Below are 16,208 nucleotides of genomic sequence, written 5' to 3'. Positions count from 1 at the left end.
CTTTGGATGAATACATTCTTTTGATTCACAATAATCAGCCTTCAGGTCATAGTAATAAAAGAAGTATAGTGTGAAACCTGTGTGAAGAAACACATTGTTTACACACAATGGTGGAGCATACTACACACTTCCTGGTTCTTTTTGCCAAATTTAGATAAAAAATAAATTCTTAAAAAAAATCCAAAAATCCAAAACTGAGGACACAGTGGATTATTGGTTATCTTGTTGCTTCACACAACCAGGATTGGGGTTTTGTTTTCTTGCATTCAGCCTGTGTGTGTGGACTTTTAATAATAATAATAATAATAATAATAATAATAATAATAATAATAATAATAATAATAATAATAATAATAATAAACTTTATTTTGTATAGGAGGGGGAATGGTGGCTTAGTGGTTAGCACGTTCGCCTCACACCTCCAGGGTTGGGGGTTTGATTCCCGCCTCCACCTTGTTTGTGTGGAGTTTGCATGTTCTCCCCGTGCCTCGGGGGTTTCTTCCGAGTACTCCGGTTTCCTCCCCCGGTCCAAATACATGCATGGTAGGTTGATTGGCATCTCTGGAAAATTGTTCGTTGTGTGATTGCGTGGGTTGGCACTCAGTCCAGGGTGTATCCTGCCTTGATGCCCAATGACGCCTGAGATAGGCACAGGCTCCCCGTGACCCGAGGTAGTTCGGATAAGCAGTAGAAGATGAATGAATGAATGAATGAATGAATTTTGTATAGCACCTTTAAAAGTAGCATCTCAAAGCGCTTGACATAAAAAGATGAAATTAACAGATACACATAAGTGTGCTTTAAGCATTTCTGCTGAGTCCTGTTTCCTCTTCCAATCCAAAGAAAGCCTGACTAGCATCTTGAAATTGATTGTGTAGGATAAGCAGTGCAGAATTCCAAACCAGTTGTGTATAAACATCAGTTGCCTTTGTAGTTTTAATAATTTTATATGGTTTCTTATTTAAACCTTCCAATCAATACCAGACCTATTTATGATGTTTGAGTTTTTAAAAATCTTTAACTAGTAGTGTTTTTGTCAAAAGTTGCGTATTGGCCCTTGCACTTTGTCTCGGGACAATTCGGATTAAAATTGTGCTTTTCTTACAGTTTTCATGAAATAGTTGTCAAGAGTTGTTTTTTATACCCAAGTGTTAATACAGGAAAACTGTCATGTTCTGTTCTTCAAGGTATTTTTCTCCCCTCAGGACATCTTTAGAAATATCCTGTGGCATTCAGATTCAAGTGCACACCCTTAGTAACGCTTGGCAGCAGCCTCTGTTATGCAAAAGTGTATTGTGTGTCTCTTCCTTTGACCACTAATTAAGGCGACCATTTGAATACTGGCCTTAATTACATTGGAATGCCTTGTGTACTAACGGATGCTAACCTTGTTAGCATTCCGCTGCTCTGTCCTTGGGTTATATCACAAGCTCTCAACCTTAAGCATCCTGTTTAGCACAAATGCCCATGTCTTTGTTGTAGTATTACGTACAAGCACTGTAAGTCCAATCGGCAAAAAAATGCATGCTAAAAATCTTATGGCTGAGTGTGTGTGGGGGTTTGAAGTAACTGGAGTTAATGTGTGTAGAGGAATGTTACCCCTTTGATTGCATTGTTTTGAGTAAAGACTAAAGGAACAGTTAAACATGTGAATGTGCTCATTTGCTAATCAATGCCAGCTGCTCAGGTCCAAACTACAGGCAGCTATTCATAATCAAGCCACCTGATGACTGCTGTCTTTAGCTTTTCTACCCATAACGCTACCAGTAAAATCCTCACTTCACCATGTCCTCGTTCTTCTTTCCGCACATCTGTCAGGAATAAATTGCAAAATTTAACATCCAGAAATCACTGAGCGTTTGAAATGCAGGGACGTGTCTTTTTGGAAGGGAAAAAGGAAATAGTCATCATTCCTAAATCCTTGCGAAACAGATTCCTTTTTAATTGCGAACAGCTTTGCAGCCATAGCAGTTCCTTGGATGTGTTGTATATGTAGTAGACTTTCACCTACTGTATGAAACAATATTGTATGTGCAAGTCATAGTAACTCAGATTTGATTGCTTGAAGTGCAGAACTGCCTCGACCTATCATTCAGAGTTAAGTTATGCAACGATTTAATGTCGCGTGACCTCGGCCTTATCTTAACCAGAAAATACCTGGTGTACATTCCTCTCTCAAGTGTTGGTGATCCTGTGTCACAGACTTGTTTACCCTCTGGAATAACTGCGGAAAGGAAGTTTGATTGTGTATTGGAATGTGAAAAGCACTATAAGAAGAGGGTGTTCCAGGCCGGCAAGGGTAAAATACAAGCAACTTACACACATTGTACATGTCTAACATTTCAGCACATCCATAGAAGCCTGTGAAGGTGACAGCCATTGCCTGTTCACATTCGTTTTAGCTTGGATTGATGCAAACGCTAATAATTTTGTGCTTTCTAGATTCTTTCAGAAAGCGCTTGAGGCACTTTCAGGCTTTTTGGCCATTTGTCTTTAAGTCATATGTCTGTGTTTCTTTCTTGAAAGTGTCACATCTTTTTCTTTGTTTGACTTTTAGCCCTTCTTTTACATTCCTCCAAAACAGTGTATTGTAAGAAAAGCATACCAGTGATTCTCTTTGTGTTTTACGCTCATGTCCACTCAGTCCTAATAGCATTGTAAAGCCTTCATTATGCCTATCATAAAGTGGTGTTTCGTAGAGAAGATGAGAGAGCAGAGTTTAGTCACCTGCAGGGGAAACTCCAGTGAGGAACTCTGCCATAAATCAGCATGGCTTCTCTGATCGCTAACACACTGGCCTTCTTTGGCGTTCGATCACTTTCCCAGGTATGTTTGCTGAGAAAATAAATAAAAGAATATTGTTTCCATGCTTGAAAATAATTACAGAAAACAATGGGTCCTAGCCAGCTTAATTTCAAGTCTGTAATCTGGATGTAACTGTCACATCATTGTGTTCAGCAAACAACATCATTAACTCAAGAATGCAGGAATGAATCATATAATTGCAAACTACCAACCTAGTGACAACTAACATTACAGACAACATGTAGTGAGACAAGAAGCTTTGTAGGTTAATTTATGTGTAGCTATTAGGTGTTGTCTTATAAGCAATGCTCTGAACATTCTCTGAAATTTTCTCTTTATCTATTCTCTGATGTTTCAATACTTTGACATGAGCTGGAAGAGAATCTGAAAATAAATAGTTTTATGTGGAAGCAGTTTGATTGACATCCAAATGCTGCACCCACTGCCAGGCTAGCTGTATATAAATCCAAGTGACGTAAATCGTGTGTCTCAAGAATGTATTTAACATTCTCACATGACAAATGTTTTCATACCTGAACAAATACATTAACAGTGCAATGAAAAAGAAAAAGATGAAGAGTTAAAGGTGCTGAAACTTACAGCCTACAATCTTTCCACTACATCTGTGGTACATGGATGATTAGAAAAATAAAACTCTCTTATAATGGAAGTCAATGAGCAGTTGTTGTATTCTGTAAATGAACATTTTAAAATATTTGCTTAGAGGGTGTAACAGAATACCATTGTCTGTATCTAGTGCTCCAAATATTCATATCTGCACGTTTATCTGTAGTCAGATAGAAACACTGGAAAACCCCAGAGATAGAAATGCCAAAACTGTCAGCATGGTCTGTGCCAAGAACTGACCTGGGATTTTTTTTTAACTAAACTGGTTTTCTGTTGTTGTTTTTTTCCTAAGTACATGAAAATTTAACAACACTATTTTCAGCAGCAATCCTGCGTATTTTACAGATACGATTGACTGAGCTTAGGAAAAAAGAATATCTTGGGAGAAAGAAGCATCTGCATAGGAAAGGACACATATACAGTCCTGTCCCATCCATCTGTGAACAGGAAATCATGGCACATTGCATCTTAGAATCTGTAGGGTGAGCCAGAGGAATTTGAGGAATGCAGATCCCCAGCAGGATAGCATACAATAGTAGTGAAAATGCTAATGTGTGCTCACATAAAGCCTGCAAACTCCTACATAGTTAATGGTCAATAGGACAGCTGTTAACTTTGATCTTTACATTGTTCACATGAATGGATGGTGGACATATTTATACATACACACACTTTTCTGAGTCGTTCTTAAAGTTTCATAACTATGCACACGGTGTTCTCAAGTAAGGCTGTTATCCATAGTTACAGCCAAGCATAATTTGTTTCTTGTTTGGTTTTGTTGGATGGAAAAACAGGAGAAGCAGTGGTGTGTTTTTAACAGGCTTGGGCACTTTCCCACGGCCTTCTCTCTACTGATATGTCCTCTTTCTTGTTCTCTGTCTGATGGACAGATGGCAGAGGTACTGAGAGCACGTCTTATCTGCCGCCTGCTGATGCACTGCCTGAGAAAGTTCCAGGCCTGTGCATGACATCAGCCGCTCCATCGGCCGTCTGACGAGGGCTATCAGTGGGTCAGAGTCACTTCTCCTTCCTCTTCTATTCCCTCAATACCTCACAATACTTCTCTCTCTCACTCTCTCTCTCACACACACACGCACACACACAGAGCACAAAAGAAGATGTCACAGCTCATCATTCGAACATGCAGAACTTTCCTGACCTCTTACCTCTTGTGTGTATGTGTGTGCACGTGTGTGTTTGTATGTTTTCTCATTCCTGTCACAGACCCCCTCGTTCCTCCCCTCTTTCACCTCTCTGGCTCTGGTGATTTTGGACTAATGAAGGGTCAGCAGGAGCATTCCCATGGACAACCATACGATGTTTGCTCAGTTGGCCCGCAGTGTTTTCTCAGGCCAAGCTCTGTACTTGTGAGGGTCACACATGCTTCATGAGGGGGAAACAGCTCGATACTGAGAGTCTGATAATGTTTGAACTTTACAAGCACCACCTTTCTCCAACTTTCTCCTGCTTTTATCCTCATTTTCATCTTGAAAATAAAAGCTTTCTGTTTTAAAAACTGCCCCATTTTTCTGTGAAGCAAACTTTCATCATTTTTATGTTTTCATATTCCATTCTAAACTGGCCAAGCCTCGTATAGTGGTCATTTTATGCTACCAAATGTGCTTTTACTATGATACTAACATTTGATAGAGATTCCTAACTTGTTAGCTATCATGGCTGTAACATGAGCAAGCCAAAGTTACAACTGTTGTAAACTTCCTAATGTTTTATGAAACCATTGTGTGATTGGTTGTACCTTGAGGGAGGAATGTTCAGCAAGGATCAAATGCACATTAAGGATCAAGAAGAAGAAGAAGACTTGATAGATAGATAGATAGATAGATAGATAGATAGATAGATAGATAGATAGATAGATAGATAAATAAATAAATAAACATTTATGGCATTAAATCCCTGCATGTCATATTCAAATTACTTATACACAATACACAAACTGGTCTGATGTTTGTCTTATTGAAAAAAGTTAGCAATATGCCTAAATATTATCTTTGATTCCATACTTAATACTCTCTTTTTCTCTGTTATACTTTATATTAGCTATAACTATAACAGAGAAAGAGAAAGATGTGCACATGTTTTCCGGTATGGTCCAAAATACAGTTCAAAGTGTGCATCTATTTTTATTAATTACAGCACATTTTATTTACAAGCACTATGCTCAGCCATACAGATAAAATATAAAATGTTCGTGAATAGTTATACTCATTTTGCTGTATATTTTATATATGAGACTAATCTTTATCTAATCTTTCAAATGTACAAAAATATTTAGACTTGTAGTTATATAACATCTATTAAGAAAGGCATTTTTAAGCCAGGCTAATGTTTGCACAGCTTATTTGCCAGAAAGAGTCATATTAGCTCCGACCTTGAGGCCTGGTTATTGGCTGTAAACGTGTGCTTTTGTGAGTGTCCATGCTGCTCTGAACAGGAATGTCGGTCATGTAAAGCCTCCTGCCAAATGTAGCACACGGTGGAAGGCCCTGGAATGGAGACCAGTGCGGAACAGTAAACATGCTGTCCCTGTGTCTCCGGTTCCAGTCTCCTTCACTTCCCACTTTTAGACTCCGTGCTGCATCACTGGAATGCTGAGAAATAAGCAGACATAATTAGCATACAGCCAGAATAGAGAAGCAAGCTCCACTCATCCCCTGATCAGAGATCAGGAAGGTGATAAATTTGTCTGCTGTTACTGTGTCTCAGCATCTTCGAGAGCCTTAGTCTTTAGCAGGATTCTTAGTTCAGCACTGTTCTATTATTCCATATTCCATATTACATATTTCAGATGTGCAATGATATAATTCACAGGATGAGTCAATTGTATATTACATACTGAATAGAGCAGTGAAATAAAAGTATTTTTTTAGGATTTTTATGGACATTAACATGACAGTAGAATGTACAAAATCTCCCTGTGCTGTTTACACACGTTAACGGTACATATTCATGCCGAGAGACATATGAGACCGGTTTCTGCTCGTCCTTTGCTCAACAATGTAAGATAAGAATGTGGAAATTCAGGTTTAATGCTGAGAAAACTCACCCTCAAAGAGGGAAGTTTCATATAGCTATCATGCTGACAGGAACTCAGATAAAAAATTTGAAAGACAGCTTATATGAAAGGAATGATGTTTAGTTCAGATGGAATTTTACATTATGACTCCTCTCAACTTTGTAACACTAAAGATTTCATGCTTGATTTTGTAATCTTCATACACTGTTCACAAAATTCCCTAGCACCTTTTCCAGATTCCAGTGTTTTTTTTTCGTGCCTCAACACAAAAGCATTTTTATCTATTTATTTTATTTTTTGCATCCTAAATCATGCAATTTGGGGTACTATTTTTATAAAGTACATTTACAAAAAGCCAAATTGGACGTCTTTGTGAAAGGGACAGTGTGGTCAAATATGAAGATGATTTCTTTTTCCAGTTGTAGATGTGTGAAAAGTTTTAGTGTAGTTTAGTTTTCTACTGAAGTTGAGGCTAACAACGTAGCTAACAAGACATTGTATGCTATTGATATTAGTAAAACTATTTGAATATTCTGTTACAAATAAAACTAGGAATCACACTAGAACTATAGTATTGTTAGAAACCAAAGCATACAAGTTCATCTTTAACTTTTAAGCCACACCTAATCCCAAGAGTTGTGCAGATTGATAACAAACTAATTCAAAGGGAACTTATAGATTTCTGTCTTTGATATGAAGTGGAGCATGTGAAATATGGAAAAATATAGAAAAATATGGATCCAATCATGATCAAAACTAAGCAGATGTACAGTGAAAAAGAAACAGGATTACCAGGATTATCAATATTTTCCTCAGAAGTGTTGATAGATTACTAAGGAAAGCCAGCATACAGCTATAATTACACTTAGCATTGAGTGCTAATCAAACTACTGCAACATATTAAGAATCATCAACAAAATACCACAAAAGTGAGGTGTTCCTTTGAAATTTCCTCATAAAAACAAGGAAGGAACACATTCTGGTTGCAAAATGGCTGTTCTTACTGTGTCTATCTATGTGACTTGATTTTGTTGACAATTTATTAGCTCATTTAGTGGAAGAAACAAATAAGCAAGTCTATTTGAGGTCAGTTTAGAATTTGTAGTTTGTACAATGCTAAACCAGTGATTAAAGCTCCCTATAGTTTGTTAGCAATGTCATTGACTTAATAGCCCAGTGCAAGTGTTGTGGAAGCAGATTTGCAACTATAATTTTTAAAGCTACATGCTACATGATTTAAAGTAGCAACGCTAAAGCTGTATTACCTTTTTGTTGGGTCAATTGACTTCACTAAGAGTAAACAAAAAAGCAAACTACTCTAAAGATACTGTGCCAAACTAGATGATAAGAGAAGACAATAAGTGAAGATAATCAACAGTGACATTTTTCAATTTCAATTACGATGTACATGTACGATGTGCTTTTGTATGCTATAACAAAGAGATTTCGATTCTTCTAAATAGTAATACACCATTCTTACTGAGAAAACAACAATCATTGAAAAATGATTTTAGAGTGTGCTTAGTCTACTATTCTTTGTTTAGTTTGTTTCAGGAAATAACTAGCTTGCTAGTTATCATAAATGTATCTATATTAATGTTGTTGTTGTTGTTGTTGCTCCCTGCTCGGGGTCACCACAGGGGATCATCTGGTCCACATATTTATGATTTGGCACAGTTTCTTTTTTTAAAATGTATGAAGTGTACATTTTTGTCATTAGTAACTTTGAGAATAGTTTATCTAGTACCACACTACTAGATTTCTATTTAAATTAGTACCATCCCTTATCACTATCGCTAAATACTGCCCAAAATTTGCATAACGGTAATACTGGGTAGATTTTATTTTCCAACTGTTTTGAGTAAAATTAAGTAAAGGCAAGAATGTTCATTTAATTCTTGTACTGTTGTACTGTTGTACTGTATTATCTTCTGCCATGTGACCTTCTTTATTATGTCAGTTGAGTACAACCAACTGTCACTTCATCGATTAGCATATGTCTATGTTTTACCCTAAACATGCATACTGGAGGTACCATTATTTTCAGCTAGTTTACCATCCTACAAGGTGACACATGAAATTGTGAAGTTGCCAGCTAAACATGTGACCCTCTCTTACTGTTTCACATGCCTTCCAGGGCTTTATGTACACTTCATAACACTATGTGAACATTATTCATATACACTTTATTTACAGTCTATGCACAGTGCTGTATTGTATGATGGTTCTGTTTGACTAAGTGTTTGTAATTCTAGAAAATACACTACAGAGAAGTGACATGAAAACATCAGGCTGCAGTTCTTAGAAAAGTGCAGTTCTTTGGGTCTTGCTGCATATTTCACAGATGGAGGATGCCTTACCAGTTAAAACTGAACACAACAAAGAAGAGGGCAGTCGTAGAAACAGTCTTGTTCTTTGTTGTTTAAAGCCCAACAACTTTTTCCTGAAATCTGAAATCCTTATTATAGAATTTTAGAGTCTTTATTGGTTGATTGATGTTGCACAACACACAGTAGTGGACACTCAATTTCAGTAGCAGTATCTTCTCTCTTTTCTGCTGTGTTTATCTATCTTGGTCTAATTTTAGAAGTTTCCTTTAGCTTAACTTACATTTTGAAAGATAATGTGACTAAGATCCGGTTATCAAAGAATCAAAGATAAATCCATTTTAAGACCTATCTGCTTTAATCTACAATATAAGGAACTGTCAGTTTTCAGACTTAAATGATAAAAAGCCACAAAACCATTTTGTTAATTTGTGGAAATTGAGAAACGTTCTTCATTATGATTAACATTCAGAAAATAAAGGATTTATAGACACTAAAATACTCCCCGTATGCAGAAGCGGATCTTTAAATGTCAATAGCTCGACATCTCTCTTTCTACATAAAATGTCTCTTCTGGTTTCCTGTTGCTCCTTTTGTTGCCTGGGGGTTGGGAAGGGTTTCAGGGGTGAGAATTTTTTGGTCTCAGGTAACTTCAGTAAGAAAGAAAGTCTGCTTGAGTCATTGACACCAAGGCTGGTGAGACACTTGGTGTCAAAAGCATTGAACTGTCTTTCCCTGAGATTCCTTTGTGCTCACTTGGCCTGCGGGTCTGCAGCCCCATTTCCTCCTGCCCACTGAATGCTAATTGTCCTAATGTTAAAAGGTAAGTTGACTTTTGATGAGAAACACAACACCACTGGAGAAATGATAGAAAATAAAGGTGAATTTCATGGGGTCTGAATGTCTAGGATGGGGCTGGTCATGTTATTCTCTCTTTACATGGCAGCCTAGACTGAATGAGAAATACTTTTTTTCTGACATTCAACAGCCCACAGTTGAATTTCAGATGCAGTAAAGCCTGCAAGAGAGCTAAAATTCTTCCAGTAAAATTCCATGCGATGTGTTTGTGAGACAGTTATGCAAGCTATTTCACGGGGCGTTATTCATTAATGAACTTTTGTTACTTGCAAAAGCCTTTTTACACCCATACACTGAACCACATACTCTCTTTGTCCTTGGGTGCATATTTGTCTCACATGATGTATGTGGCCCACTTTCACGACCACGAGATTTGAGGGGTGCGTGTGTATAGCCGGAAGTGCTTGCTCCGGACAGCGAGCTACAAAACGACAGGAATTGCACCCTGAAATCTCAGGAACTGTCAGTAATTTTTGTCCGCATTCCTTTGCAGTTGAGTGAGCCTCCCGACCCGAGTGCCTCCTATCAGGAAGTGGGGAACAATGGAAGCAGAGTGGCAGAAACACGTAGTCAGACAGACGGCTTGAGGTGGAGGGGGCTGTAGAGTCAGAGCTATTATTCCTCCCCCATCCACATTCAGCAGTGAAGGATGGACCACTCACAATGCACAACAATACCTAGATGCTAAGTTTACCTTCAGGATCTAATGTTTATACCAGAGATATAAATCAGAAAATTATATATATATATATATATATATATATATATATATATATATATATATATATATATATATATTATTTGGGAATACAGAATATTCATAGCTGTTATTGCAAGGCCAAATAACAATGCCTATAACAATAATGTTTATGCAATAACCATGTGGTTTGTCTTGGGTGATTCCATGATTAGTACAAACTCTCAAAACTAAAAGTTAATTTTTAAATATTAAGAAATTCTAAGATCTCAGTCAAGACAGCTTTCTATCTGTCTTTCATTCTTTGGTTCGTTTTTCTTTCTTTCTTTCTTTCTTTCTTTCTTTCTTTCTTTCTTTCGATGTCAATAGCTACATTTTATGTCCAAATGACTAACAAAAGAGTGCACAAAAATGTGGATAACTAGCATCCACCATCAATATATATCTATTATCCTACCTTATCTTCTATCTATCTATCTATCTATCTATCTATCTATCTATCTATCTATCTATCTATCTATATATATATATATATATATATATATATATATATATATATATATATATATATATATATATATATGATCTTCAGGAAATGTGGACGTTGCAAATTCCTGTTGAAATTATGACCTGTAGTAAACTGGCTGAGTGTGCACTAATCTGGACTAATGGATGACTCATAGAAAAGAATATACATGATATATTTCAGTACATGAGGTATAGATAGTAATATGAATGCAAATGTAATATGGTTTTTAAGTGTTTTGATGATTATATTTTGAGAAAATTGTAGAGCAGCAAACTGGGATAGGCACAAATGCTTTAGATAGGTTCAAGCTGAAACCTGAACACTGTGAAGGACACTTTACCTATGTCTTAAATGACTCTCACCTTTATACAGTTGTAAATGTACCCAATCCTGGAATCATACTTACTCTGGGTGACTGTACAGTGGTATCAACTGCGGTTGATAAAACTGATCTCATTTGATCAATTGATCTCATTTTAGCTAAAATTAAGTGCATTTTGTGTGTTATTTATTTATGGGTATAACATTTTCTTGTACTTGTTTTCTTTTTGCTGTTCTTTTTGCATTAATTCCTCTTGACTTCCTTTAAAAAAAGGAATGCTTGTAAAGCATGTACAACAAGGGTGATCACTGCAAATAGAAAAAACCCAGCAATAAAAAATGTCTTGTCTGTGCCGTTAAAAGTGCTTGCTCTGCTTGGCAGGCTGGAAAATTACAGAAATTACACTTTGAAATACCAGGAAGAAAATTCATGATAATTGTCCACATGCCTTTGCAATTTTACCTTTTAGTAAATGTATAAAAAGCCAAACAGATCTCTCTTAATACCATTAATTAAGGAAATGTTAATTATAGCATCAAAAAATGATAGTTATTATCATTACAATGTGAAGTGCTGCTTATATGCAACGGATTACTTATCAGCTAGCTTAAATAAGAAAAACTGACAAAAAAAGAAGGCAAAATGACAAACAAGAAACTGAAAGCTTATGGTCTAAACATATATATATATATATATATATATATATATATATATATATATATATATATATATATATATATAATATTGTTGAATAATTTGCTAAATAAAATAGCACTGAAAACGTCAACCATGCCATATTGAAATCAATCTTTTACACATCATTGTTGAACCATTCACTATATCAAATCTTAGTATGAATAAAGCACATTCCAGACTTGACTATGTATTTGAAAAGTCTCAGTTTGCCAATGGTCCAAAAACCTCAGATTTAAATCAGCTAATAAGTAAATGCCCCTTGTATGATGTGTATGCTGTAGATGCCAGGTGCTGTAAGCATTCTGCACAATACAAAGAGATTACATTCAGCAGCTGGGTGCTGTGACACACCGCCCATCCCCACCACCCCACCACCTGGCCTGTGTGTGTGTGTACTGTCACTAGGCTACAAGCTTAAAAGCATCCATCTCATTTCAGCCGTTGATGAGGTGCCTGAGGCTCTCTGGACCGTATGGCCTTGGGAGACAACTTTATCTGCCCTGGAAGTGATCGCTTAGTGGACCATCTGCTCTTAAAGGGATCTGCAGAGAGATGAAAGCTGATCTATTCTATTGCTGAAACCCTTCTATTATCGATCTTCTGTTGAAGACAAAGCTAGGCGTAATAACTCAAAAGGCAGGTTTACAGTCACTTCCACTCATGACATATGATCAAGTTACTACAGGACAAGACCAGAATGTGCTTTTGGTGACGGAACATGTATTTTTCTTTCTTTGTTTTTTCTTTCTTTCTTTCTTTCTTTCTTTCTTTCTTTCTTTCTTTCTTTCTTTCTTTCTTTCTTTCTTTCTTTCGAATGAAATTTCTTTCTTTCTTTCTTTCTTTCTTTCTTTCTTTCTTTCTTTCTTTCTTTCTTTCTTTCTTTCTTCTAGTGTAGATAACACATCAGGAGAGTAACACAAGCACAGCACGCAAAACTCCTTTTCCTCCATTTCCTCCAATATCAGGTGTGGCACAGCACACACACTTTACAGAACACATACTAAACATTAAGAAGAGTAGGCGTGCTGTTAGCATGAATGAGAATCAAATGATCACAAATTTAGATTGTAAACCATCATTAGATTTCATCATATTTTAATCTTTGTATAATATTAAACCTTTGTATAGAGAGAGAGAGAGAGAGAGAGAGAGAGAGAGAGAGAGGTAGATAGATAGATAGATAGATAGATAGATAGATAGATAGATAGATAGATAGATAGACACATACATACATACATACATACATACATACATACATACAGTACATAATATGCAAACTCTGTAAAAAAAATTGTGAAATAGTGATAACATTTTTTTAAGATTTGTTAAATAATATTTATTATCAATTATTCATGTATGTTATAATACTATATAAAATAAAATAAAAACTATACATTTTTGTCCTTAAGCTTTGAGGAGCAGTAGACATACCAAACAATTTCTCTGTTTTATTTTACATTAAAACCTTTTTCTGGCCTACTTATGTATGAACTGTGTAGGTGTAAGACTTGAAAACATCACATACCATGAATCCTTATTTCCTCAGGACTCTGTTAAGCACAACACTTTTAAATCATTTCATATAATAATAAAAAATAGGCTGCTGAGAAATAACACATTTTCACAAAGTTTTCAAAGTACAGTAATTAAGTTGAGGAGGCTGGTTGTTCTGTGAAACAGAGTAGAGAGTCTACAAGGAACCTCAGACCATGCTGTTCTCCCACCTGCTTCTGCTCTAATAGGCGTGAGGAATGTGGAGCGAAAGTGAGAGAATACCTCTCATTGATAAAGCTACTTAGAGAAGGACAGGTGCTGCGGCTACGGCTTTGTCCGGGCCTGGCTGGGGGATGAGGACTGTTGGTAAACACATTAAAGGAGTCGAGTTTAAAGCAGCAATAAGTCAGCCAGGAAATGGGGATCAATGTGATGGACTGTTTTTTTATACCACAGAGCCTTCTGATGTGTTGTAAGAGACTTCAATTTACATTAAATTCTAAAAATGTGTAACTGAATAATATGTAAGGTTTTTCCACACTGTAAAAGTACATTTCAGAGAAAGCGATGTTGCATGTACACACACACTCACACACACACACCATATGGTGCTAGAGGATGAACAGGTGCAGCTCCTGCTAAAGCTGCGGGCTCGACTTCCTCTGGCATTGTTTACACAAAAACAGCAGCACCCACCAATCCCACATCCAAAGTCACTCATCAATCATCTGCACATGTGACACAAATATGCCTGTGTTTTTGAAAAGACATTCAAAGAGCCCTTAATGAATTGTTAAACACAAATGTCATCAATGCATAAGTGATGTGTTATATTTTAAATGTATTTTTTTCCTAAATGGAACACGTCTTTCACTGTAAGCATTTTTAATGTGTTAATGTTGGTAGACTTACCGATCAGTTAAAACATGAATCGCATGCTTGTAGAGCCAATAATTGACCCTGTGTGTACTAAACACTGCCTGATGATGGGTTAGCTTCGTCCTCAAACATCATAATAATAATAATAATAAAAAAAAATGGAATCTTGTCCGAACGTAAAAAGCTTGTGTTTATAATACAAACAAGAGATCTCAGAGTACTGGAATACTTTTATGCGACACTGATGTCACGGAATGTCCTACCTGCAGTTAAAGTAAGGGCAAGTTCCAGCATGACTCATTTTTCAACGTTCAGCATCCGTGATGTTCTGTTGTACCAATAACACAAAGGTTAAAACAGAAATAAAACTGTAAAAAAAAATTAAACACAATCTATAAGCACAACCCAGTATGTAAAATACTGCATCCACACTGCACGACAGGTTTTACGTAACACAGACATTCTCTCTTACTTGTAAAGGTGTTTAATGAAAAGTATGTAATTATATGTCGATTCAGACTTGCCTGTGTTTTTTTTATAGTAAATGTCAGGGAGTATGCCTTACTGATCAGAGCTTCAGTCCCAAACACACACTGCTTCTTTGTTCTTTGTGTGGATTCTGAAGCGCAGGCCAAAGATGCCTTTGTACTCTTTTTACGATCCAGGAGAAAGTTGTAACCTGCCTTTGAAGGTGGCTGTCAGTGGGATATTTGGGTCCATTGAAGATCTGAAGGAGCGGACGTCATATATATGTCACAGAGGGCAGGAAATGAACTTTATTTTTGGGTATACACCTGGAGAACTGATACCGATATTTAGGATTCAGGCCCAGATCAGCACCCACATTTCAGTGATGTATGAAAGTCTTTAAGATTTACTAGTATTAGTACAATTACAAAATATACAATAAACCGGCAACAAATCATAAACATACACAAGCCCACAAATACAGTATATCACCACAAGTGCCATAATCTGACAAGATTAGTGTAACTGAACATTTTCTGGTTACAAATTTCTAGGTAGCATGGAATAAATATGTTTTTGCCAATTTTTAGGCAAAAAACATGGAAACAGATAAGTCTTGTAAATAAATAGAAAATTTTTAAACTCTTAAATGTATATCATTTGTTTACAATACCTGTATCAAGCCTATGACTCAGTGACATCACTAAACTGTGGCTTTCTTACAGGTTTTTACCACAGTCTCTTTCAGTTGTTGTTAGTTTCCGGGATGTTCTCATTAGTCTCCTCTCCTTCCATTTTCCACCTGACTAAAGTCTATTGTAGAGTTGGCTCTGTGTTATAACCACTGCTTGTTTATAAAGCGGTGCTACCTGTTCAAAATGTTAACACACTGACCTGTGATATACATAATAGTGACACATGTTGAGCATGATGTAGGGAACCTGAGTGACAGCTGAGAAAACCAGCAAGATTACTCAGACAGAAGCAAGGACAATGCAGGGCAGTGATGAGGATGGTCACAGACAATTTCAGTTTTCTAAGAGGGACTCAAGGACGCATGCAGCTGTCATGTTTGTGTGGGGGTGGGGGGCTCCTTGAGCCATTAGTGGACCACGGTGGCCCTCTGGCAAAGATGAATTTGGTTAGTCAAATAGGAGGTCAATGGGCTAGGGGAAATATGGTTGATAAGGATCTTCTCTCCTCTAGCAGCTGCACTCTGACCCCTGATAAGATATGACCTCTAGGCTCAGTGGCTCGGTGCACAGCTTTTTTCTGATAAGCTCTAACGAATGGTTGTGACATTGAGTGGAAATATGCAAATCCAAACCGTGGCAGTTTTAGAGGTTTGAATGAGCTTTAAGAGTTTCTGCATACTAATGAATGTCTCAGGAGCAGAGAGGTTCTCTTACACTATTGAGGGTAGGTTAAGTGGAAGGGTGTTGTTTGATTCAGTGTTCAATTGTTGAGTTAAA

The 16,208-nt window shown here is 36.8% G+C and overlaps 1 long non-coding RNA gene across 1 annotated transcript; it reads left to right on the top strand.

The window, feature by feature from the left end:
• The first annotated feature begins 2,191 nt into the window (after positions 1-2,191).
• On the top strand, positions 2,192-4,884 carry LOC132843933 (uncharacterized). The gene is made up of 4 exons (XR_009648318.1): positions 2,192-2,299; positions 2,700-2,826; positions 4,323-4,442; positions 4,657-4,884. It is a non-coding gene; the product is annotated as an uncharacterized LOC132843933 (long non-coding RNA).
• The last annotated feature ends 11,324 nt before the right edge of the window (positions 4,885-16,208 follow it).

Source organism: Tachysurus vachellii, chromosome 4, assembly GCF_030014155.1.
Source record: "Tachysurus vachellii isolate PV-2020 chromosome 4, HZAU_Pvac_v1, whole genome shotgun sequence".
NCBI classification, from domain to species: domain Eukaryota; kingdom Metazoa; phylum Chordata; class Actinopteri; order Siluriformes; family Bagridae; genus Tachysurus; species Tachysurus vachellii.
This window is presented reverse-complemented; position numbering and strand designations above follow the sequence as displayed.